The following is a 22,761-nucleotide window of genomic DNA, read 5'->3' as shown; positions in this document are numbered from 1 at the left end:
TGTGTCTGTGTCTGTGTGTGTTTGTTGCGGGTGGGGGGTACGTAAATCGTTTTGTGTGGATGGCCCCAGAGCAGCGTTACCCAGGTGCCAGGGGTGGGGCAGCCAGCCTTTGGAAGGAGGCCTAGTGCGAGCCGGGACGTCTTCACTGGCTCGTGTTTTCTCCAGTGAATCTGACCAACTTTGTCCATCCCTTTCAGGATCACTTGCTGAGAGCAGAGAAGAGTGAGAGGACCAGTTATCAGCGTTAAGCTGTCTTCTCTCACTCCAGAAGGCACTTGTGTGTTCTGCTTACCGACACAGTCATGGTCAAGCCCCTCATATCTGGAGGTCGCAGGCCTGCTGGTGGTTGTGGCTGCTTGAAATCCTCCTTTACTGCCTACTTTTTGGGAAGGTAATTCTGACACGTCTCTGCTTAGCCTGCAGAAGCTCTGCGGCCTCTGCCCTCTGGGAGAGGTGGAGACCAGCCAGCAGTCCCACCTGTCCCCTGATGCTTTCTGTTCCTTGCTCGACAGCCTACTGTGGCAGGCCCTTGTTTCTGCACACCATTTTCTTGTGTTGAAGAGTGTGCAACCAGTGTTGTGGAGGACCAGGGAGTGGCCATACTGGACCCAATGCCGCTCTCCCTGTGGCTCTCCATGATTGTTGTTCAACCATAAGAGGGCAGGCCAAAGGGAACCCTGGCTGGTGCCTGGGCTAGGATCTGGACCTTGTGCCACAGCCTGCTGGTAGGCTGATTGGGTTGGCTGGACTCTCTCAGCAGGGAGTGGTCTGCAGACCTCCCACAGACAGGCTGCAGTGTGGACACCCTGAGCTACAGCTGGGCTCTAGGGTCCGAGTCAACTGTGCTGTGTTTTGGAATGGGTGAATTGAACATATTCTCATTTAGGCTTCAGTTCAGAATTTGGGAATTTTGAAAGTCACATCACCCTGCATAATCCTTTTAAAGCCCATACATTTCCCAGAGTGTCATAAGGGTTTCCAGCCCCAGATGGCTGTTTTCCATTCAATTAGCTCTTTAAGAATTGTACATACCCAGAGCTCTGGTTTGGCAGACTTGATGCTGTGAGTGCTGTGATCCAGTTTTTGATCTTGGAACATGAGAGACATGTCCTCTTGTTTCCCTCCCTCTCTGGGGAAAATAGGGGAATCGTGTTAGCTTAAGCCTGGTTATGACTAAGAGCCCATGAGTGTTGGTCTGAGAAGGATGAGCGCACCTAAATACATTTTCAAGCAATATTATGTTTCTCAGTAACCAATACTTGGGAGAAATTCTGCATCAGAGCAATTTAGTCTAGCCACTGTGGCACTTAAATGGTCATGAAGTTCAGGGTCATTTGTCATTTAGCATCAGGTTCAAATTCTGCTTCCTTTGGATGTGCACTGAGCTCACATCTGGACCTGAGAATCACAGGCAGGCAGGTGCTTTAACCAAAGACATTTAGTGGTTATTGGATGGTATTTATACCCAATTTTGTTTTCTGGTTTTTTGTGGAAGCTTGCTTTTAAAATCCAGCCCCAATGAAGAATTTCCTTTTCTTCTTGAAACAGTCTTTCCCTGTGGGAAATTCGAGGTGGTGGCGGAAGGGTGAGGTGGATGGTTTATTAAGCATGAGTTCAGATGGCCTGGAACAATGGGATATGATTTATGGGGCCTGGAAATAGATGCCGGGCAGAGAAAACCCTTGTGCCCCGCGGTGGGGGGAGGAGAGATGGACGGGTTTGGTAAGATTGAGAGCTGCACTCTGGCCAGTCTGAGAGCAGAGAGGCTCAGGCTCTGAGGTTTATTAAACTGTCAAATATAACCCCACTTTAGGAAGGCAGCTTGGGCCTGTCTTCCATCTTTGTTCCCTGGTTCACTGACAGACGTCAGCGGGCCGGTGGGGTAGGAAAGGGTGGCAAACAGGATGGTGGCATTTGGATCTGTGATCAACCCTCGAATAGGAAAATCCGTAGCAGAAATGGCTGTTGCTGCTAGAAGCAGATGAGAAAAGCAAAGGACTTAGGGAACAGGTTTCATGCCTGCCTTCTGCTGCAAAAGCGTGTGTGTGTGTGTGTGTGTGTGTGTGTGTAGATAAGTGAATGTGTATGTGTGCATAGGTGTCTTACACATAAATATGTATTGCTTGTGCTGGATTGGGCTGGTTGGGGATTTTGGTTTTGGTTTTAAATTAGAGATCACAGGTGCTGTCTAGGAGTCCCGCTGATGCCCTAGAGTCCCTGCGCCGGAGAGAGGCATCGGCACTGGGCACCCCTGAGCTTGGATCTGCATCTGGAGTGCAGTAGGGAGGCACCTGGTGCCCAGCCGAGGGGAGGAGGGCAGGGAGGCAGAGGTGTTTCTGTGGTTCAGGTTGAGACTAGTCCACGAACAGCTCTTCTAGTCTTCCAGTCTTCCCAGATTCTTCCTTCTGTTCTGTCCACACATTTAGCTTCCTGGATCAGGCGCTCCAGAAGTGCAGCCAGCAGATAGGAGTGGAGGTACCCTCTCCCTCTCCCCCTTCCCTCTCCTCCCTGGCTTCTGGTTGTGCCTGGAGATATGGGCCCCCTTGAGGTGATTTAAATACAAAGACCATGCTTGCCCTGCTGCCTCTTAAACCCTGTCTGAAGGGAGGGTCAGCTTGGAAGCTGGAGATGCGTGCTGGGACCCCAGGGTCCAGAACCTTCTCCTGATCAGACTTACAGCTCTCCCTCTAAAATAACCCCTTCAAGCTGTCAGCCTCACCTGCCCACTGTGTAAATAACTGACACAGCAGCACAGCAGGCGGGCTCACTCCTTGGAAGCAGCACGAAATTCAGGACGCGCTGGTTTCCGGGCTTCTGCCCTTCTCATTTCCCATTCTGAGCAGTCTTGTGACTCGTTTCCTCTGAGGAGGCAAAGGAACAGGCAGATTCCCAGATGCTCAGGGGCCCCTCTGTGTTTGGCTTTGTCGGTGGTTCCTTTGCCGTGGCTGGCTGCATTCTGAGCTGTTTGCTTTTTCTCTTAGAGGCTGGACATCCTAAGAGTTTTTTTTTTTTTTTTTCTGTGTACCGTGTCAGCAACCCTCGGTAATCATTCAGCAGGGAGGTGTGACCTTGAGAAGCTGAAGACGACCGTAGGCCTTAGGAAATTGACACGGTTAAATGTTTTATCTTAGGGTTTGTTGTTGGTTTACTCGGCTTAAAGTCTTTTTTGACTGAGAAGTAAGAGGAGAAACATCTTAAAGCTAGAGTTAAATGTATATGCTTGTAATGGGTTTGTGAGCTGAGGTACCTGAGCCCTCATCATTGGTGTCCACGGTGAGCCACTGCTCCCAGCTTTAGCTCTGTATGGCATTCGGTGGCTCCGGGAGGAGCTGGGCATCTGGGCAAGCGACAGGGTACGCCTTATGCAGTGCTCCCTAATAGTCAGCCACGTGCCCCTACCACACAGAATTCAGAGAAGGGAGCTTCCTGGAGGGAGGTGGTGTTCAGGCTGTGGGCATGACGGTGACCACAACCAGCGGGCCCCGGTCATAGTGTTCCGTTTCATAATCACGCCAAACCTTTGCGAGTACTCCGAGAGAGCTGCGATCACCTCCACTTCACAGAGAAACATGGTTTCGTCTGAGGCGATGAGATTACCTGGGGAAGTGGTAGCCTTCCCTGGAGGGAGACTTGATTAATCAGGGAAGGTCGTGCCTTTTTAGTTTTTTTTTTTCTTTACAGCATCTGAAAACTTTTGCTGTCAGAAATACTTTTGTATTTTTACAGGGAATTGCTTTACAGGGTCTTTTTCTCAGGGCGTACGCAGTTCAGTGAGATCTAATGCATGTATGAATTTGGATTTGTGTAACCAATCTGCACAGTCGGATAAGAGACAGGAAATCTGCAATGTTATCTCTTTATTTAATCTGTCTCAGCCACTGTGATGAGCGTCAATAGAGCGCTTCTGCAGGCAGCAGGGCTCTGAATCCATGGGGAATCTGGGAGTTGTGTGGGGTCTGGTACTCAGTTTTATTTTATTTATTTAAAGATTTTATTTATTTTATTTGACAGATAGAGATCACAAGTAGGCAGAGAGGCAGGCAGAGAGAGGAACGAGGAAGCAGACTCCCTGCTGAGCAGAGAGCCTGATGCGGGACTTGATCCCAGGACCCTGAGATCATGACCTGAGCCGAAGGCAGAGGCTTTAACCCACTGAACCACCCAGGCGCCCCTGGTTCTCAGTTTTAGAGTTGAAAACTCACCTTTATTTTTAAGAAGTGTGATTGTGTATTTTTTCTTATTAATAAGTAATATATGTACATTTTAGGGAAAAATGATAAAATTTTAAGAAATCCCATAACCCCTCATGACCTTAGCTAATCATAGTTAATTATATTGAGTATATTCTTCATATATCTTAGGTGTCAGCTTGTTGGGTGACCTGCTCTTTAATTGTAATTAATATATTGTAGTCGTTTTCCATTTACATTTTTAAATGTCGATTTTAATGAGTCCGCGGTATTACACAGTTTCCTCTGGGTCCGTGTTGTTGCTGCCTCCCTCTTGTATTTGTTCTGCTGTGATAAATATTCTTGAAACCTAAGTCTGTGTGCACATCTGTAGCACAATCCTTAGCAGAAAATAACCGAAGCAAAATTGAATCAAGGACCCACTGTAAGGTTTTTGGTGTCTGTGGTGAAATAGGTCTCCATAAACATATCTACAATGCTCCTGCCGGCTGTGCACCGAAATCCTTAGAAAGTCATGCTCGGAGGACCTGCTCCAGTGTGTGATTCCTGCCCGCCGGGGCTCTTAGAGGACCGTTGCCTTTGGTAAAGCTTGCTGAGGTGTAATACACACACACAGCACATGAGTCCTAGCATGTGGCACGCTGTGTGTAACTACTACCCAGATGAGGATCAGGAACATTCTGAGCACACCAGAGGTTCGCTCCTGCTCCTTCCCAGTCAGTCACTCCCTGCCCCCTGCTTCTCTTCCATCACCAGCGATCAAGTTTGCCTGTTACCTTGCTCTGGTGGTTTGGTTCCTCAGGACATCTGTGGATTCCTTCTTGTTGTCGCGTATGTGGCATCTTAAATTTCGTTATCGTCTGTTGTCTTCCATCACGTAGGTACTGTAGTCGGTTATCCGTTCTCCTGTTAATGGTCTTTTACATGGCATCCAGTTTGGGGCTTCCGAGGATAAGCTGCTTTAGACATTCTTGTGGTTTTGATGGACAGATACATTTCCCTTGATCATGTAAACCTAGGAAAAGGTTTTCCAGGTCCTAGATTAGATGCGGGTCTCCCCTGTCGACCTCGTGGACTGGGTGATGATTTGCTGAGGCCTGTCTTGTGCATGGCCAGATGTTGGCCACTTCCATTTGGCCTCTCCCCACCAAATGCCCAGTGGCACCCTTTCCTCCAATTACATCAACCAAACGTTTCTCCAGGCATTGCCATATGTCCCCTGGGGAGCCAAATCACCTGCAGCTGAGAACAACTGCTTAATTTTTTTTAAATTTATATTAAATTTATTTTTTGAAAAGATTTTATGTATTTATTTGAGAGGGAGGGGAGAAGCAGAGGGAGAGGGAGAAGCCAACTCCCTGTTGAGTAGGGATCCCGGTGCAGGCCTGGATCCCAGGACCTTAGGATCATGACCTGAGCCGAAGGCAGATGCTTCACAGACTGAATCCCCTGGTGCTCTGAGAACCCCTGCTTCAGTACATGCTGCCACACTGTGTTCCAGTTCATCCAGCTGCCAGCGATGTGCGGGACATGCCATGTGTTAATTCAGCAACATACTGCTGGGATAAAATGATGAGTGAGACCTGTCACCTGGGGTCCAGCAGGAGAGACAAAGTAAAGACAAGGAGAAAGAGCCTCTGGGAAGCAGTGGGATCAACGTTAACAGGGATTTATATGGAATTCTGGGGAGGGTCACCTGGTCCAGCGGGGTTGGGGAGGAGGTGGCCCCTCGGATGGAGGTGGCCCCCTGAGCTGCTTCTGGAAGCAGAGATAATGATTACTCAGGTGAAGAGGAAGGAACAGGGCATCTCCAACTCGGGCAAAGGCCAGGAGGAGAGAGAAGGTATGCCACTCTGCCCAGGGGCGAACCCACCCTTTTCCTCCCCTGAGCATCCCGACCCGAGGCCTTATATACGAAAATGTCCTGAAACGCGACATGATGTCCTTGTTACCACAGCACAAGTAACTGTAGCTGGGATCTAAGGTCCCATGTTCAGGTGCAGATACAGATGTTTCCGGCGTTTCCTGGCACCCACAGGGAGGGGAATGTGGTCGGCTCGGTGAGATCTATGAACTTAGGATGGAATCTCTGGAGAAGCCCTGAGCTCTGCCCTCGAAAGAAGGAAGAGGGAAAGGGAAAAACTCAACTTCTGTTGGCGGAAAGAGGCACGGTGTTGTCTCGGGGTGGGAGGGATGTCGTACTAAAAGGATAACAGGCTCTGAAAACACCCTGTAATGTGACGATGATGTTCCGCCCCGACTGGCACGTGGTGCAGAGAGCCCCTCTCCCCTTTTTGAGTTTCAGAAAAAACTTATTACAAAAGTAGGAACTCCGGGCAATAGTTAGCTGTGTGTTTAATAAGCCACTTTACTAAAAAGTTTAGAACTGCAAATCTTGACACTCTCACTGCGACAGACTCACTCCTTGGCCAGGATATTGGAAACTTCATCTGCTTCCATTTCCAGCTTCTAGGCTCGTGGACACCCCCACCCCATCCCCATTTCTTCTGTGGAAGAGGAGCGATCTTTTACAAATATAGGCTAATCTGATAATTCCCCGCTTAAACCTTCATGTAGCTTCTGGCTGAAACCAAAGGGAATTCCAGAGGCCTTCGCAGGGCCTCCAATGCCGACAGCTGCTCCGCAGCCTTCCTTTCCAGTGTCCCCTTAGTCCCCTGTCCTGCTGTCTGCACATAATCTATTCATTTCCGCCTTCATGCCTATGGGGCCCATACCTGGAATGTTCTTCATGGCAGGCTCTGCTTGTTAGTTTGATCTTGATTCAGATGTCACTGCCTTACCCCATCCCTCTTTGCTGCCACATTTGCTAATATGTTTCCTTTGTGGGATGAGATGCTGGATGTCTTGGTCACAGTTAGGACATGGTGAGTCCTCTATGTTTGTTGAATAAAGGAACTAACAGAAGACCAGATGAACACACAGCTAGATTGTTAAAAATGAGAATGGAATCAGCACCAATGGAGAAATGTCTAAACGTTTTCTACATCCCAAATAGTGGAAGAGAGGTTGGACCACTCTTGAGGGAACGGATTCCGTACTAGGAAGGCAGCGAAGCAAGTCTGGGATGTGTTTTACAGGTTTTCTGTCCTGCATAGAAAACTGAACTTGGCCTCGGAGGAACTCTACAATCTTGGGCTTCTGCGGCCTGCCCACTTCCTAAGAGCTAGAGACCCCCAGACAGGAGCCTATTAGAAATCTGAAGGGAAGCCAGCCTCTTGTACCCTTTTATCTGTTTAACAAGTGCTTGTGTGTCCTTTACTATGTGCATATAGTGTTCTAAGAACTTCGTTTTTTTAAAAGATTTTATTTATATATTTGAGAGAGAGAGAGAGGGCAGGAAGTGAAGAGGGAGGGAGAGGGACATGCAGACTCCTCGCTGAGCAAGGAGCCTGACACGGCCCTCTCCCAGGACCATGAGATCATGACCTAAGCTGAAGTCAGATGCTTACCCACTGAGCCACCCAGGTGCCTCTAAACACTTTGTAACATGTGTGCTCCTCAAAACAATCTTGTGATGTATTGTTATCCTCATTTTTAGTATAAGGAAACTGAGTCACCGATTGGTCAAGTGATCTCAGGTGAAAGAGTTCCTTTGATTAGGGCTTGAGGAAACCCCATCATTACGGCGTGAATGTGGAACACAGTATATCTGTTCAGATCTGCTACTTAACGGTATTTCCCTTGTGAAGGGCCCTTGAAGGCCAGTGTCATTCTCCAGATCTGTCTGACCTGCTGCCTCTCTTCCTGGTGGTGGCACCTCGTTACTCAGCACCCTTTGTCGTGAGATGGGGCCGCTGCCTGGATTCAGCGTGGTGGAAAATGAGCCCAAGGGTGGGCTCCACTCTCAGGCCTGGCCGCGGGGAGGCCTCTGGCAGCCACACCTCAGGGATGTTGGGGGCCGGCAGGCAAAACGACCTCGTATCGAAATCACCATTTGGAGAAAAGCTGCTCCTGCATCAGCCACAGCTCTCAGGGATTAAAGGCTTGTCGGCCAGAAATGAACTTCTTCCCCCGTTGGTTCTTGGTACGTTTGGTGGGGGGTGTTAGAGGAGCCGGGTTTGCAGACACAGACGCTGAAGAAAAGCTGATTCCTCCGGGGAAGTGGATTCAGAGCAGTAGGGCCCACGCGGCATTGCTGCGTGGGGACTCCTGAGGGGCTACGAGAGAAGACAACCCAGAGGATAAAAATCGATTCCCTGTCTCCTTGCTGCGACATTCCCACGGTGATTTTGGGAGCGGCCACGGAAGGGTGCCGGGAAGCCACGTGCATCCTGCGCTCTGGAGATGAGTGCTGAACTGCACGTCAGTGGTTTGAGGCTGTAGATGGTTTGGAAGGGGCTAGGGGGTCAGTTTATGGCTGGAGAGGACCTGGGGCAGGAGGCCTGGGCTGTGCGTGGGCTCCCCCTGTGACTTTGCACCAAGGGGCTCCTTCCCAGGGTTCTGAAGGTCAGGAAAGATGTGCGGGGAAGCCCAGAGCTGCTGGCTCATTCTGGGGAGCTTTATCTTTCTTCCTTTAAACTCCCTCTGTCCCGTGTGGCCAAAATGCACATGATGGCTTTTGTGCTACTTAGGAGATTTTCAGACCTTTGCAGCAACCAGAAACCTTAAAGAGGGCAAACCCAGGGTACCTATATGAGGCAGGGGAAAGCAGGCGCTGTCTTTGAAGTTGGGAGTGGGAGGGCCCCAGAGCCCCCCACCCCACCCCAGGGTGCTTCCACACCCCATCCCGCTCAGTTCCTCATACTCTAATGTGAAGGACCTTTGGCTGGGACCTGGGTCAGGAGGGGAGAGAGGCCTCTGAGAGGCACCCAGTCCTTTTCTGAGATGGTGAAGAGGACACTGATAAGTCAATGAGATTCTGGTGTTTCAAAGCCACCCAAAAGTGTCTATGGCAAAGTGATTAAAAATTGAATTATTTTGGGGCTTCCTGGGTGCCTCAGTTGGTTAAGCATCTGCCTTCGTTCAGGTCATGGTCTCAGGGTCCTGGGATCGAGCCCCAAATCGGGCTTCCTGCTCAGTGGGAGAGTCTGCTTGTCCCTCTGCATATGTGCTCTGTATCAACAAATCACAATTTTTTTTTAAATTTTAAAGATTTTTATTTTATTATTTTGGATGGAACTGGAATGGGAGGACACCTGTTTCCTTCTTTAGGAAACTGTTACAAAAAGAAGATCATGGATTGGGAGAGAGGATGATTTTCTAGGAAGAAAAAAGGTAAATAAGTGTAATTGCCTAAAAGTGGTGACAGTCTTGCTTGTAGATGTTCCTCCTGCATTTTGGGAAGTTAGAGAATCCGTAATACTTTCAATTAAAGTTTTCCTGAGAATCCCCAGCTGACTTTGGGGGTGGGGGGCATTGTCCTTTGTGAAGATTTTGAGCTTCTGTGAGTGAGCAGACCTCCACTCCAGAGTGACATAAAAAGCAATCTGCACCTCCTTCCTGATTTGTCTGTAATGAAACTTGCTTTCCTCAGGTCCCAGCATTCGAGGCAGATAAATATGTTCCCTTTCGTTGGCTCTTACTCATACTTCAGCAAGATTTCCCATGTGCTTTCCTTGGCTGGCTGGGAAACTGGACCACAATTTATGGGATCTTAGGGGACAGGCGCATAGAATTCCAGTGGGATCCCAGAACAGAAACTAATTGGAGATTAGAGACCATTGTGGTGTGAAGCTTTTCTTTGAGATCGAAAGAGGTGCATGTTATGCAAATATTAGCAAGTGTAAGTTCACACTGTCTATTGAAAATTTATAGACTCATCATGGTCACGAAGGCAGGAAGATAAGTAGATTTTGGGAAAGATGCAGGTAAATTCAGGGAGGTGGCAAATTACCCCAGGGAAAGTAGAATGGCTAAAGAGTATGGCCCACACTTTTTTTTTTAAAGATTTTATTTATTTGCCAGAGAGAGAGAAAGAGAGTACACACAAGCAGGCAGAGAGGCAGGCAGAGGCAGCGAGAGAAGCAGGCTTTCCGCCGAGCAAGGAGCCCGATGTGGAACTCGATCCCAGGACCTTGGAATCATGACCCGAGCCGAAGGCAGCGGCTTAACCAACTGAGCTACCCAGGCATCCCTGGCCCAAACCTTTTTTTTTTTTTAAGATTTTATTTATTTATTTGACAGAGAAAAATCACAAGTAGATGGAGAGGCAGTCAGAGAGAGAGAGAGAGGGAAGCAGGCTCCCTGCCGAGCAGAGAGCCCGATGCGGGACTTGATCCCAGGACCCTGAGATCATGACCTGAGCTGAAGGCAGCGGCTTAACCCACTGAGCCACCCAGGCGCCCCCTGGCCCAAACTTTTTAAAAAGATTTTATTCACTTATTTGACACACAGAGAGCCAGAAAGCACAAGTTGGGGGAATGGCAGAGGGAGAAGGAGAAGCAGGCTCAGGGGAGCTGAGCAGGGAGGCAAATGTGTGGGACTCCATCCCAGGAGCCTGGGATCATGACCTGAGCTGAAGAAAGACACTTAACCAACTGAGCCACCCAGGCGCCCCCTGGCTCCAACTTCCAAAGATTGTGTATGAGATACCTTTGGTAGGAAGGAATAAAGATCAGCAACTGTCCTTGATTCTGCTTCTCAGGAAGACATTGTGATGTGGTGCCCAGGACTTTGGAGACACACACATGCTTGGTGCCCTCCGGCTCTGCCACTAAAGCAACACCTTCCAGAGGGCAGCTGCAGGCACCGGGTGGCGTCACACAGGGTCAGACCCGGGAGGCACTCAGCCATGTACCCCTTCCACCATCCTGCTGGGGTTAAAAAAATTACCTATATATATAAAAAAAAAAGAACCAGAATAGTGGGAATGAATGAAAGATAAAAGTTTCCTATGTAGTAGTGGTAGTTCTCTTGTAGTACTTTTTCTCTCTCTCTCTCTCTCTTTTTTTTTTTTCTTTCTTGGTTTGTTTTCTGGGGAAGGGGCCTGCCATGTGGGTTTTCAGTCAATGATGTTCCCTGACTTAAGTCCTACCGCCCCCCTCGAGGGGGTGGGCTCTGAGGAAACTTTTTTTTTTCAGGCTTTTGTTCTCTGGCGGTTTTTTGTTTGTTCACTTTTTTTTTCTCACTTTGACCGCTTTTGACGGTTTTTGTAGTTTTAGAGGAAAACAAACCGCACCCTGATCTCCCTCTCAGAGAGAAGCCTCAGTCTGGCTGCAGAGCCCAAATAAGTTCCCCCTTGGCCGCTGGCAGAGCAGGTTCCAAGTCGCTGTCCCTGGGGATGGAGGATCTTTTGCTTGTACCCAAAAGCAGGGCAGCAGCAGCTTTGGGCACCTCTAGACCGCTAGAGAGGTTCCAAGCTGCAATCGCACACTGAGATTTTCCTGCTGGCCCAGGCTGGGAGTGCCCGGTCTTTCTGGGTCTAAGAGCGCCCACCTTACATGCACCAATTTCAGGGATGGCAGAGGTTCGCGCGCGGGTCTCAGGCTCTGAGAATGGGGCACAGGTCCGAGAGCACCAGGCTGGGCCTTCGCGCACCTCTCTGGGGCGAGAGTTTGGTGCAGGCTCTGAAACAAGGGCGTGTATCAAAGGGCACCGGCTGGGCCTTTATACCTCTCTCAGGGGAGTATCTCAGGCTCTATAGCAGGACTCTTGCATTCTGCCGCCTGGTGTGGCTCCCATCCCCTCACAGGAAACGGACCCCATGCATTCTCCTTGCGCTGGCAGCTTAGGGACCAAGAGCTGGTTTCTCTGCCGCACTCTCTCTGACTCAGTGCCAAGGGAGGCTGTCCTGGGACCAGGGACTTAAGCCCCTGTCCCTAGCTGCCCCGATTCCCACAATTTCCCCAGAGATGCTTTGCTCTTTTGGAGTGCTTTCAACCAGTCTCCGAGTTAATGCTGGTCCCCAGACGCAGGGCACTCTCCCTTGTATTGGGGTATTACTTTCCAACTGGTTGCCTCTGGTAGCTCCCTCCCCCTTTTGTTTATCTTCTGATATCAGTTCACAGTTCCCACTCCGCTTTACCTGCCCACTGGCTTCTTCTCCCCCTGTAGAGATCCACACGTGTATAATTCTGATCTCAGGCGATTTCATGGGTGATTGGAGTTCATGGGTGATTGGTAGGTAATCAGCTCATTTTGGGGTACAAGTTGAAAAGACGCCTCCTACTTCCGCGCCATTTTGTCCCCCCTCTTAACTTTTTTTTTTATTTTATTTGACAGCACAAGTAGAGGGAGAGGATGAAAGAGAAGCAGGATCTGCACTGAGCAGGGAGCCAGATGCAGGGCTGGATCCCAGGACCCTGGACAGATGCTGCACTGAGGGAGCCACCCAGACACCCTTTTAGACCTAGGATGCAGGTAGGAGAAGCAAGCCAGGGGTTCCTTGGCCCAACACTAATGACCATGGCTCAGACAAATCCATCTTCCACTTCAGGCTTCCAGATACTCTGCGAAGGAGACATTCCCCTTCCTGTCCCTGAATGCTCTGCCAGTTCAAGGCAGATCCATGTTTCTGAGGGTTCCTCTTTGGTCATTCTGTCAGGGACAGCCAAGAGGGCTCCAAGCCTGTGTTGACCCCAGGCCTGGGGATCCCAGCCCTGAACTCTTTGCTCTGCCCTTGATGACCCCAGATTAGATCAATTCAGCAACTGTCAATCCATGCCAGGCCAGGGAACAAACACAGCAGTACACAAGATCAACTCGCCTTGGTCCCAGGAGCCTGGATTCCCCAAGGAGGGCTTCACCTGGTCTCTGAAGGGGATTCCAGGGGTTCCAAGATGGCCATGGGTGGAGCCCACCAGGTAGAGAGGCCCCTGGAGAGTGTCCACTGGCACTGAGCAGACGGAAGATCCCCTCAGGCCTTCCCTCGCGGCTCCACTGTGCCCTGGGGAGAGAAAAGGGCCAGCCACACCGCACCGGGGCCACAGCTCGGCCGCCCAGGAGCAGCAGCGGGCCTAGCCTGGAGCTCAAGCAGCGGCAGGGAGCGGCAGGGAGGCCTGGACTGGGCGGGGACTGGGGTCCTGGAGTCAGCAGAAGAGCAGCGGGAACCAGCAGGGGGCGCAGCCAGCCCCCTCACCGGACAGGACAGAACAGGAGGCTGGGCGAGGGCGCGCGGGCCTGCAGAGAGGCCTGCACTGCTGTTTGCCGCCCCCCACCCGCCACAGCTCGCCCGCACCTGCCTGCCCCGCCCACCGCCTTCTGTGGGCCCAGCAAACTCACTGCGCAAGTAGCGCCTCCCGGGAAGGCAGGGGTTCTGGGCTGGCTGGGCAAGGCGCGGGGGAGTGCATCGGTGCCCCGCTGACTCAGGTACTGAGGGGCTGGGGAGGGGTAGGGGCGCTAGGCAGAGAGGGAGACTGGGGCCCTGCTGCCCGCTGCCACCTGCTGCTTTGTCCAAGGGAGCGGGAGGGGGGCCTGGCGGACAGGTTCCTGGCGGCCTGGTGCTCCTAGGCCCCATAGCCCTTGCCCCACAGCCCTCGCTCCACTTCTTGGTATCCAGGGAACCCGTGGGGCCCTACTGACATCAAGGGGCCCAGCACCACTGGGCTCGTCTGGACCCCGGAGAGACGCCTATGCTGACAGGCTTCTTTTCCAGAACTTCATGGAAAATTTGTCCCTCAGAATCGCCGGGCTCCCCAGCCTGAGAGGCGCTGGCTCTGCTCGTGCAGCCTGGGCCCCACTGGGCCCCCTCCACCTCAAGTGCCTTTTACCCAGGAGCCCCAGGATACCATTTTTTTCTGGCCCATGGACCCCTTTCCCCCACCCCCACCCCCACACCTCTACTTTGGGCCTGCAACCACCCTGGGATCACTTCCATCTCCGGCCCCCTACCCCTTGTTGGTGGTCCTTGTCCACCTCCAGGCCTGACCCCTGGCCCCTCTCACCTCTGGAGTTACTGAAACTTCCACTTGTGGGCCACTGGCATCTGTGATCCAAGACTCCCAGGACTCCCCTCCACCTTGGAGCTCCCTACCCTGTTTCCTCTAGGAACTGCTGTGCCTAGAGCACCGAAACCCCACATTCTCAAGCCAGCTGTTTTGGGCCAAGGACTCAGGTATCCTCAGGGACCCTCCTTTCCGGGGCACATACTCCTCTCTGTGCAGGAGAGACCAGAGAGAGCAGGCTTGGGGATCCTTCACTCCAGCTGGATGGAGGGGCAGAAGCTGGGGTGTGTGTGAGTGGGTGCTCACAGGTGGCCTCCCTGGGTAAGGAGCTTCCAGAAGGAAACTTCAGAGTGAGGCTATGATGTGGAAGCCTTAGGAAGCACCGGCTGCACAGCACAGACTCCAGGCTCCTGGCTTGGGCAGTGGGCATTTAGTGGCCAGAGCCCTACAGGACCAACCCTGTCCAAACCCACCCCACCATGGCCGGCTTTTTTTGTCTTGAATTTGCACAGCAACCTTTTCTCCAGTATGAAATTGAAAGCTTTGCTTTGGAAAGTTTTGTGTCCAGGAGGCTCCTGGGCATCCACTTACTTTATTTCCGGAGGCTAGTTGAGGAGGGTGGAGTCTTTGGGACCTTAACAGCAGGTCTCCTGATTTTTCCTGACTTCCTTTTTTTTTTTTTTTTGATTTATTTATTTGAGAGAGAGAGAGAGAGATAAAGAGCACACCACAGAACACATGAAGGCACAGGTGAATGGGCCAGGTGAATGGACCTGTGCCAAAACAAAGAGTCAGATGCTCAACCAGCTGCAACCACCACCCCCCGTCTACCTTTTGCAGATGGGTTACATCTACACATTGTTAGGCACTTTGCCTGGACCCGGCTAGTCTTACATCAGTCCTAGGACACTGTCTCTTGCCCAGTGTCTCTGGTCAGTACCAACCCATGCCTCAAGTGTGGGAATGACTTCTTCCTGACTCCTTTTTTTTTTTTAAGATTTTTTATTTTATTTTATTTATTTGACAGAGAGAGATCACAAGTAGGCAGAGAGGCAGGCGGAGAGAGAGAGAGGAGGAAGCAGGCTCGCTGCTGAGCAGAGAGCCTGATGCGGGACTTGATCCCAGGACCCTGAGATCATGACCTGAGCCGAAGGCAGCGGCTTAACCCACTGAGCCACCCAGGCGCCCTTCCTGACTCCTTCTTAACTCCCTGTGGGGCCTGGGTTGCCCACCCCCTCCAGGCTGTCCTAGTTGTATATATTGGATCTCTGTAGATAGTGGGCACCATCAGATCCTCACCTGTCGTGGCCGGCGCAACAAATCAACCAGGAACATGAGGGTAAGAGGATGAAGAAAAGAACTCGAGAAGCAAAGAGATGGGGGACAGGAGGAGCACTGAAGAGGATGTCCAACAGTGCTAAGTTTATTCAAAGCCTTAAGGCCATATATATAGTGACATTACATCTGTGTTTAGTTAAGCAACTATGGTTCCTCATGACGCCAAATGGCTGATGCCAGTACAAATACAGCAAACCTGAAAGTAAATTATGGGTTGTACTAAGGCAGCAAGGACCAGCAACGAACTTTTTAGCCCAACCGAATTGTTCTCATTTGTTTAGTAAGCGTGTGGGAAGTCACGTAGGCGAGCGCACAACACATAGCACAGACTCTTGCCCAGTGCTACTGAACTTTTCCCGTCCTAAACCTTTTGTTAGGTTATTTGGACTTTAAAGGAGGCACAAGTCAGGGTCTGGTTTGGTTCTCGTCTCAAGCCTTATTGCGGCCTCCCACACTCACCGAAATGAGAACATGGCTCAGGATTATGGAGTGAATATGCCCTTTAGGAAACATTAAAGGACATAGCATAACTGGTCCAGGGTCACCCAGCCTGTGAGAGGCATGGGTGAGATTCAGACTGCACTGGGTGCCACAGCCATTTTCAGCTCACCTTAGTGTCCAACCTGGTCCCAGAAGGTCCCTGCTCAGGACTTTGCTTTGTGCTGAGCTGGGCTTGCTTCCTGCCTTTGAAGCCATTTTCACAGTGTATCCCCAGCCCACCCTCTCAAATGGAGCATCAGGGCTGCCTTGGCTGGCCTCTGTTGATCGTGCCATTCCTCTCAATTCCTCTGTCACCCCTCCGGCCCACTGTCCTACTGCCCTCTGTCCAGTGGGCCAAGTTCTGAGTTTCTTACCTGCACTTCCTCTTAACTGTGCTCTGTTGAAATCCTCTCTAACAGGGAAGACCTGCTTATCAGAGCAGCTTGATTTGGAATCCATCTCCCCTGGAGGTCAGAGCTTCTGACCATCATGTCCCCAGCCTCAGCACTGGGGATGCCTGCCCAGCCTATTCTGGGTGCTCGTGGAGCTCTGGGATCTTGGAGAAGATTTGCCATGAAAAGAAGCATTTATACATAACACGGAAGAGAGGATTTGAGGAAATTGAGTGAGTGTCATCTGGTAATGTTTGTGTTAGGATGGTTCTGAAATTTCTGGGCCCTGAGTTACCAAGAACCCTAGGTTGCCCAGCTGGAAGGACCTCAGATAGATCAGCTGGGCTCCTCACCTCATTTGACAGATGGGAAGTTGAGGCCCAGAGCTTAGTGCCACAGAGCAGGAGTGAGGAGAGATGTTAGTGACAGGAAGAAACCATAGGGTAAGCACAAAGTGGCTGAGCCTGGGCTTTGTTTATGCAAATGAGTTGCTAAAACAGTGGGCCTGAGGCTGCTGACTCTATCTAGTGGCCAGCAAGAAGTAACACCAGCCCACACCTTCTGAGGTTTAACTCATGCCAGGAATGATTCTCAATGTTTTATTCGTGGGCACCTGGGTGGCTCAGTTGTTCAGCTGAGGTTATGCTCCCAGGGTGCAGGGATCTAATCCTCACCAGGCTTCCTGCTCAGTGGGAAGCCTGCTTCTCCCTTTCACACTCCCCCTGTGTGTGTTCCCTCTCACCCTGTTTCTCTCTCTCTCTCTGTCAAATAAATGATAAAATCTTAAAACAAGAACAACAACACCAAAATGCTTTATTTGCCTTAGGAGATAGGGTCAGTTATGGCTACCATTTTAATGCATGGAAATATGGGAACAGGGGAGCTAAAGGAGTCCAAGGTCACACAGCTTGCAAGTGGAGGAGCCAAGATTTGAACCCTGGGCAGCCTGCCTCCAGAAACTGTATTATTTTTTCCCCTTGTGTATGTCATTTTTAAAAACCTTTCCCTGAATTCTAACAGAGATGTGTAAACATTGTTAAGCATGTAGTTTATTGATCATCACAAAGCTTAGGTTCTGAAGCATTGCAGCAAGCTGGGGTGGGCTTTGATGTCAGAACTGGTTGGAATCCAGTTTCTGGTGCTGCATGATCTTAGGTGACTTACTCAGCCTCAGTTTCTGCACTAAGTTTGGCAGCCTTGTGATGAGTAGAGCGTGTGACAGTGCCTAGCGGGTTTGGTGCCTGGTGAGTGTTTAATAAATGGTTTTCTCTTCTTAATAATGAAAATTCTAAGTTGTGTTGGTTTTGTTAAGCAGTCCGAATACCTTCCTCATCGGTCAGTTGCCTGTCAGTCGCCTTGTAGGTACTTGTGATGAGTCACTTTGGTAAGTCACTATATATAGCTGAAACATTTGGGTGTAGTTGGGGGACACCCCCCCCGCCCCCACTGCCCCTGCATTGAAAGTCTGTAATTTAAAATGTTCCACCTGTGCCTTTTTTTTTTTTTTAACATAACCACTTTGGGACAGTGAAAGTTATATGTCTTCTCCTTAGGGTTGTGACGGAGCCTTTGGGGACCTGCAACAGCTTACTTCCAGTTTCTGTCTGGCATACTGATGGGCCAGAACTTATTTTAACAACATTCCATCACATTCCAGGCACCTGGAAGGAGGAATATGTTGAACTTCTCGGAAATTATTTTTTGGAACTGTTTTTATCCTGAGGAATAACCCATTTAAAAATTGAATGACCTTTATGGTTGACTTTTCCACTCTACATAATGCAAACTGAAAAACTCGTTGTTTTCAGCTGCTTCTGCAGCAGTGGGAAGAGCAAGCCTGTGGGAGTCCTCCCCCGGTTGGACCCAGCACAGAGCTGCATCATTCTACACACCCCTCATGCCTTGTCTCCTTGTCTGTGACGTGGTAATGATGGTGCAGGGAGCTCCAGGGGTTGTCGTGAAGGTTACAGAGATGGGGGGTGTAAACTTTGAACAGTGTGCCCCACATAAAATGCAGATCTGGTGAGCAGAGGCAGCTGCTCACATTAATTGTTGATGCCAAGGCACTGGAGTTCCACAGCAGCCTATGTCTTTCTTTCCTGGGTCCTTTTTGTCTCAGCCACCACCTTAGAGAAAGTGACTCAGCAAGGCTGGTGCTTGTGGAGCCCTCTACAAATCCAGCTAATTCACACGGGCGATGCCCTGGAGATAAGGGGGTTTTCCTGGGTGGTAGGACCCCATTTCAGAGGCTTAAATAGCCGGTTTCTCCTAACTGGTCCTGTCCTCCAGGGTCAAGTTGAAGGCCTGCCAGGAGACTGGTGGTCTCACCAGAGTTTTCCACTGGAAGCATGAAGGACCCCATGGGGCCTTGTGCAGAATGACATGGGTGTTGGGGCGAGAACAGAGGGGACATCGCCTGTACCATCATGGGCAGGTCACTATATCTGGCTCACGCTGGCTTTCTTCCCATCTGGGAAATGGCAGAAGACCATGCTTTTTCACAGGAGGGATGAGGGTTTAGGGAGGTATTTGATGACTGTGTTGGGGCTGCATGAGTAACAGAGTTGACGGAGGGGCCTTGGAGTCACAGACTTGGGTTCAGGCCCCTGCTGCTGCCACATAAAAGTAGATCGCTTGGGTAAGCCATGGACCTCAGTGTCCTCCTCTGTGCACTGTGGATAATACCTAGCATGTAGGTCTGTGAGGGGTACAAAATAGAAGGCCATATTAGGAGCTTAGAGCAGAGCCTGGTACTCACTAGATTGTAGTTTTATGGAGATACTCTGGCATCACTGGTGTTGCAGACCTGGTCCTACCCTCTGGAAACTTTGGCTGTGTGACAGATGGCTTATGAGGCCGTGGCTGACAGAAAGAAGCGGTGTCTGTCTTTTCTTAAGATTAAGGGTACAGAGGGGTGCCTGGTGGCTCAGTCATTGAAGCATCCAACTCTTGGTTTCAGCTAAGGTCATGATCTCAGGGTGGTGGGATTGAGCCCTGAGGTGTGCTCTGCTCTCAGTGTAGAATCTGCTGGAGGTTCTATCTCCCTGTATTTGTGTGTGTGTGCTCTCTCTGTATCTCTCTCTCTGTCTATCTCTCCCTAAAATAAATGAAGCTGTAAAAATAAATAAATACATACATGCATAAGTTAATTAATTATGGGTACAGAAATCAGTGATGGGGCTGGGCTGATGGGACGCTTGGCAGCAAAGACAGGTGCACCCTGCTTGAAGGCTCGGGGGTAGCTGCGGTGTCACCAGTGGTGATGGGGGGTGTGAGGAATTTGCCTCATGCAGCATCCAGAGAGGAACTTAGATGGGGGGGGGGGTTCCAGGGAGTAAATGCCCATGGTAGGAAGCATCTTCAGATGAATGTCAGAAGGTGTCCTCATGGATGGGGAGGCACCCTTTCTCCCTGAAGCTGCCCACGAGTGGAGGTGTGCCTGCTAGGGACATAACTAAATCATTGGGGTTTAGCCTCCTAAGCTGTTAATTTATGAAGATGTGGCCAAGACCTTGTCTCACTGCTTTTTAAAGAGAAGTAAATTAAACTGTTGTTTGGGATGGTGTTGTCTTCCAAAGGCTCATTCAGAGTCAGTGGCAGAGCTGCTGTGGGCTTTCCAACTTGTCTTAAAAGCCTGGTCCAGGCAAGGGTGAGGGATATTCCCATCTCTTGGGGTCTCTTGCCCTCTCTGTTTATGGCAGAACGTGGTTTTGTGACTGGTAAATAAACAGGCATCCTGTGCAGATCCTTCAGCTCTTCGTGTGGCTGCAGTAGAGGAAATTCCCATTAACTGGGCACAGACTGTGGCTGGACGGGCGGTGTGGCGGGGCTCTCACTGAACATTCTCCTTTCACGTAATCCCCGACCAGATATAAATTTTGTGGTGTTGCCACTTTCCTGCTGGCCAGGAGGGAAGTTGAGGCCCAGGAAAGTTACACTTTCTCGCTGTGGTAAGCAGCAGAGCCATGTCAGCCGGTCCAGGCCCTGGCTTTCAGGTCTGTTTGCTGTGAGCATTTCCTCTTGTGTTTCCAGCTTTTGGCCTGTTTGATCTATCAAACTACTGATGGTGTATTGATAATTCTAATACTCTCGACATTGTGAAAGATTAGCTCTTCACTTTGTGCTAGAAATGTTTCTTGCTGTATTTTTCTTTTAATTAAAAAAAAAAGTCAAAGTCCCACGTTTCTGCCCATTTGAATCTCCCTGAGTCTCCCTGTTGTGAAGTGGTTGGGTTTGGGGATTTCTAGGGCAGGGGCCTAGTTGGTGGTGGCTTTGCCTGGAGGAGCCCATGGCTCAGGACTTAGAGTGGGGACTGGAGCAGTGTGAACTGTGGCCTAAAAATGTGTTCGTGTGTGCTGAGGTGGTGCCCAGATTCTTTTGGAGGATGAACTGAGGTTTTGATCAGTAGGTTAGAGAAACACTTGATGGAATAAGACTGATAATTTTGTTTTTGTATTCAATCCTAATTTTGTGTTTTCGTTTTCGTGTAGTGCAGTGTGCTCTATGATCTAAGAAAAAATTGGCAATCAATTCATACAGTATCATGATTTAATAATCCTTCCTCAATCACCGGGTCATATTTCAGGTTTTTATATGTAGTTTTTATATCTGTAGTTCTGTTTCTGAATTCTGCATTTTGATTCATTCCTTCATTTTTAAATTTCTTATTTTAAAGATTTTATTTATTTGAGAGAGAGAGAGAATGAGCTAGGAGCAGGGGCAGAGGGAGAAGGAAAGGGAGACTCCTCACTGAGCATGGAGCCTGATGTGGATCTCAGATCCCAGGTCTCTGAGATCAGGACCTGACCCAAAGGCAGATGCTTAACAGACTGAGCTACCCAGGTGCAGCCACATTCCTTCATATTTTTATTTTTACTCCAGTACTGCACTGTTTGGCTGGTTGCTTCAGTTTCTGGGAGGGAGGGAGATGACCCCCTCCCCTGTTCTTCTAACAAGTTTGCTTTTGCTGCATTGACTGGAGAAGGGCCAGGCTTCCTGAAGATGAGTAGGATGATTCAGTGACACCCAAAAGGCAGTGGCTATCATTGTTCCCACTGTGCTTCAACAACTTCACCCACTGACTCTTTGATGATGGCAGCCACCAGCAAATCTTCTGCAGAGGACTGCTGCCTTGGGATGCTTTTCTTGTGGTGCTGGACTTCATTCCCCCTGGCAGCCAGTACAGCTAGGATTAGAACCTAGGAAAAGTCCCATTAGAACCCAAGAAAGTGGGGTGCCTGGGTGGCTTAATCGATTGTCTGCCTTTGGCTCAGTTCATGGTCTTAGGGTCCTGAGATCAAACCCTGCACTAGTGTCCGTGCTGGCTGTGGAACCTACTTAAAATCAAACAAACAGAAATCAGCCCAAGAAAGTACCATCCTTTGTGTTGTTCTATACTGTGGATCAGATTTTATTTTTCTTTTCTTTTTTTTCTTTCTTCTTTCTTTTTAAAGATTATTTATTTGTCAGTGAGAGAGCACAAGCAGGGGGAGCAACAGGCAGAGGAAGAGGCAGGCTTCTGGTTGGGTAAGGGGTCTGATGTCGGACTTGATCCCAGGACCCTGTGATCATGACCTGAGTCATGTTAGGCTGCTGCCTAACAGACTGAGCCAACCAGGTATCCCCCAGGATCAGACTTCAATAACCCTACCAGATTTCTTTAGCTTTGACATTTTAAAGGACAATGAAAGCTAGCTAAACCTACACCAGGATTCTGCATCTGCTGGGGCTGTGCTGTCCGGCCCTATGTGCCTCCTGTTCTTCTAACCCCATCAATTCCACCCATGTTTTAGCCAGAGAACTGTAGGCAGGTGTGGGTGTGTCACTGAAAGCTTTGACTCATCATTCATATCTTTATTGTAAGCTTATAATCTTTATTTTTTTCTTTTTTTTGGGTAAGATTTTATTGATTTGTTTGTTTATGAGAATGAATGGGGAGCAGAGGCAGAGGGAGAAGCAGACTCCCTGCTGAGTAGGAAGTCTGACATAGGGCAAGATCCCAGGATTATTTATGACCTGAGCCCAATGCAGATGCTTAACCGACTGAGCCACCCAGGCGCCTCTTTATTTTTCCTTTATTGATTATCTGCCTTTCTGAGGCAGCGTTCTACCTGGGTTTTCATAACTCCACACTAAGGTATTCTTCCACTAGTGTGGCCTGTTTTGAGGTAATTCCTATACATTCTGGCTATGCTGCTAAATGATGCTGTGATCTTGGACTCTTTTTTTTTTTTTAACCTCTCTGAGCCTTGGTTTCCTCTGTGCTAATGTGGATAATATACCCTCTCTTGCAGATGTGTGGAGGGCCATGGCTGACTTGGATGCAGTTGGAGTCATCTCACGGCACATGGAATACACAATTTATCTTGCTTCCTGTCTTGATAACGACATCTTGGTTTTCATGCTGTCTTAGAACAAGTAGAACTTGACTTACATGTAAGTTGTGAATTCACGTACTTTTGACAGAGGTGTTATTTTAGTTTAGTTTAGTTTAGTTTAAAGCAGGCTCCACACCCAGTG

The 22,761-nt window shown here is 49.6% G+C and overlaps 1 long non-coding RNA gene across 2 annotated transcripts in view; it reads left to right on the top strand.

Annotated features, from left to right (window-relative positions):
* Positions 1 to 327: 327 nt before the first annotated feature.
* The window catches only part of LOC309861295, a 73,242-nt gene continuing 50,808 nt past the window's right edge, over positions 328 to 22,761 (top strand). For both annotated transcript variants that reach the window (XR_014309848.1, XR_014309849.1), the window contains exons 1-3: positions 328 to 391; positions 12,372 to 12,509; positions 22,536 to 22,677. This is a non-coding gene — a long non-coding RNA (uncharacterized lncRNA). The remainder of the gene's footprint in view (positions 392 to 12,371; positions 12,510 to 22,535; positions 22,678 to 22,761) is intronic.

The sequence above is a fragment of the Mustela nivalis genome (genome assembly GCF_964662115.1).
Source record: "Mustela nivalis genome assembly, chromosome: 3".
Lineage (NCBI taxonomy): Eukaryota > Metazoa > Chordata > Mammalia > Carnivora > Mustelidae > Mustela > Mustela nivalis.
The sequence above is the reverse complement of the archived record's forward strand: the minus strand, read 5'-3'. Positions and strand labels throughout refer to the sequence as shown.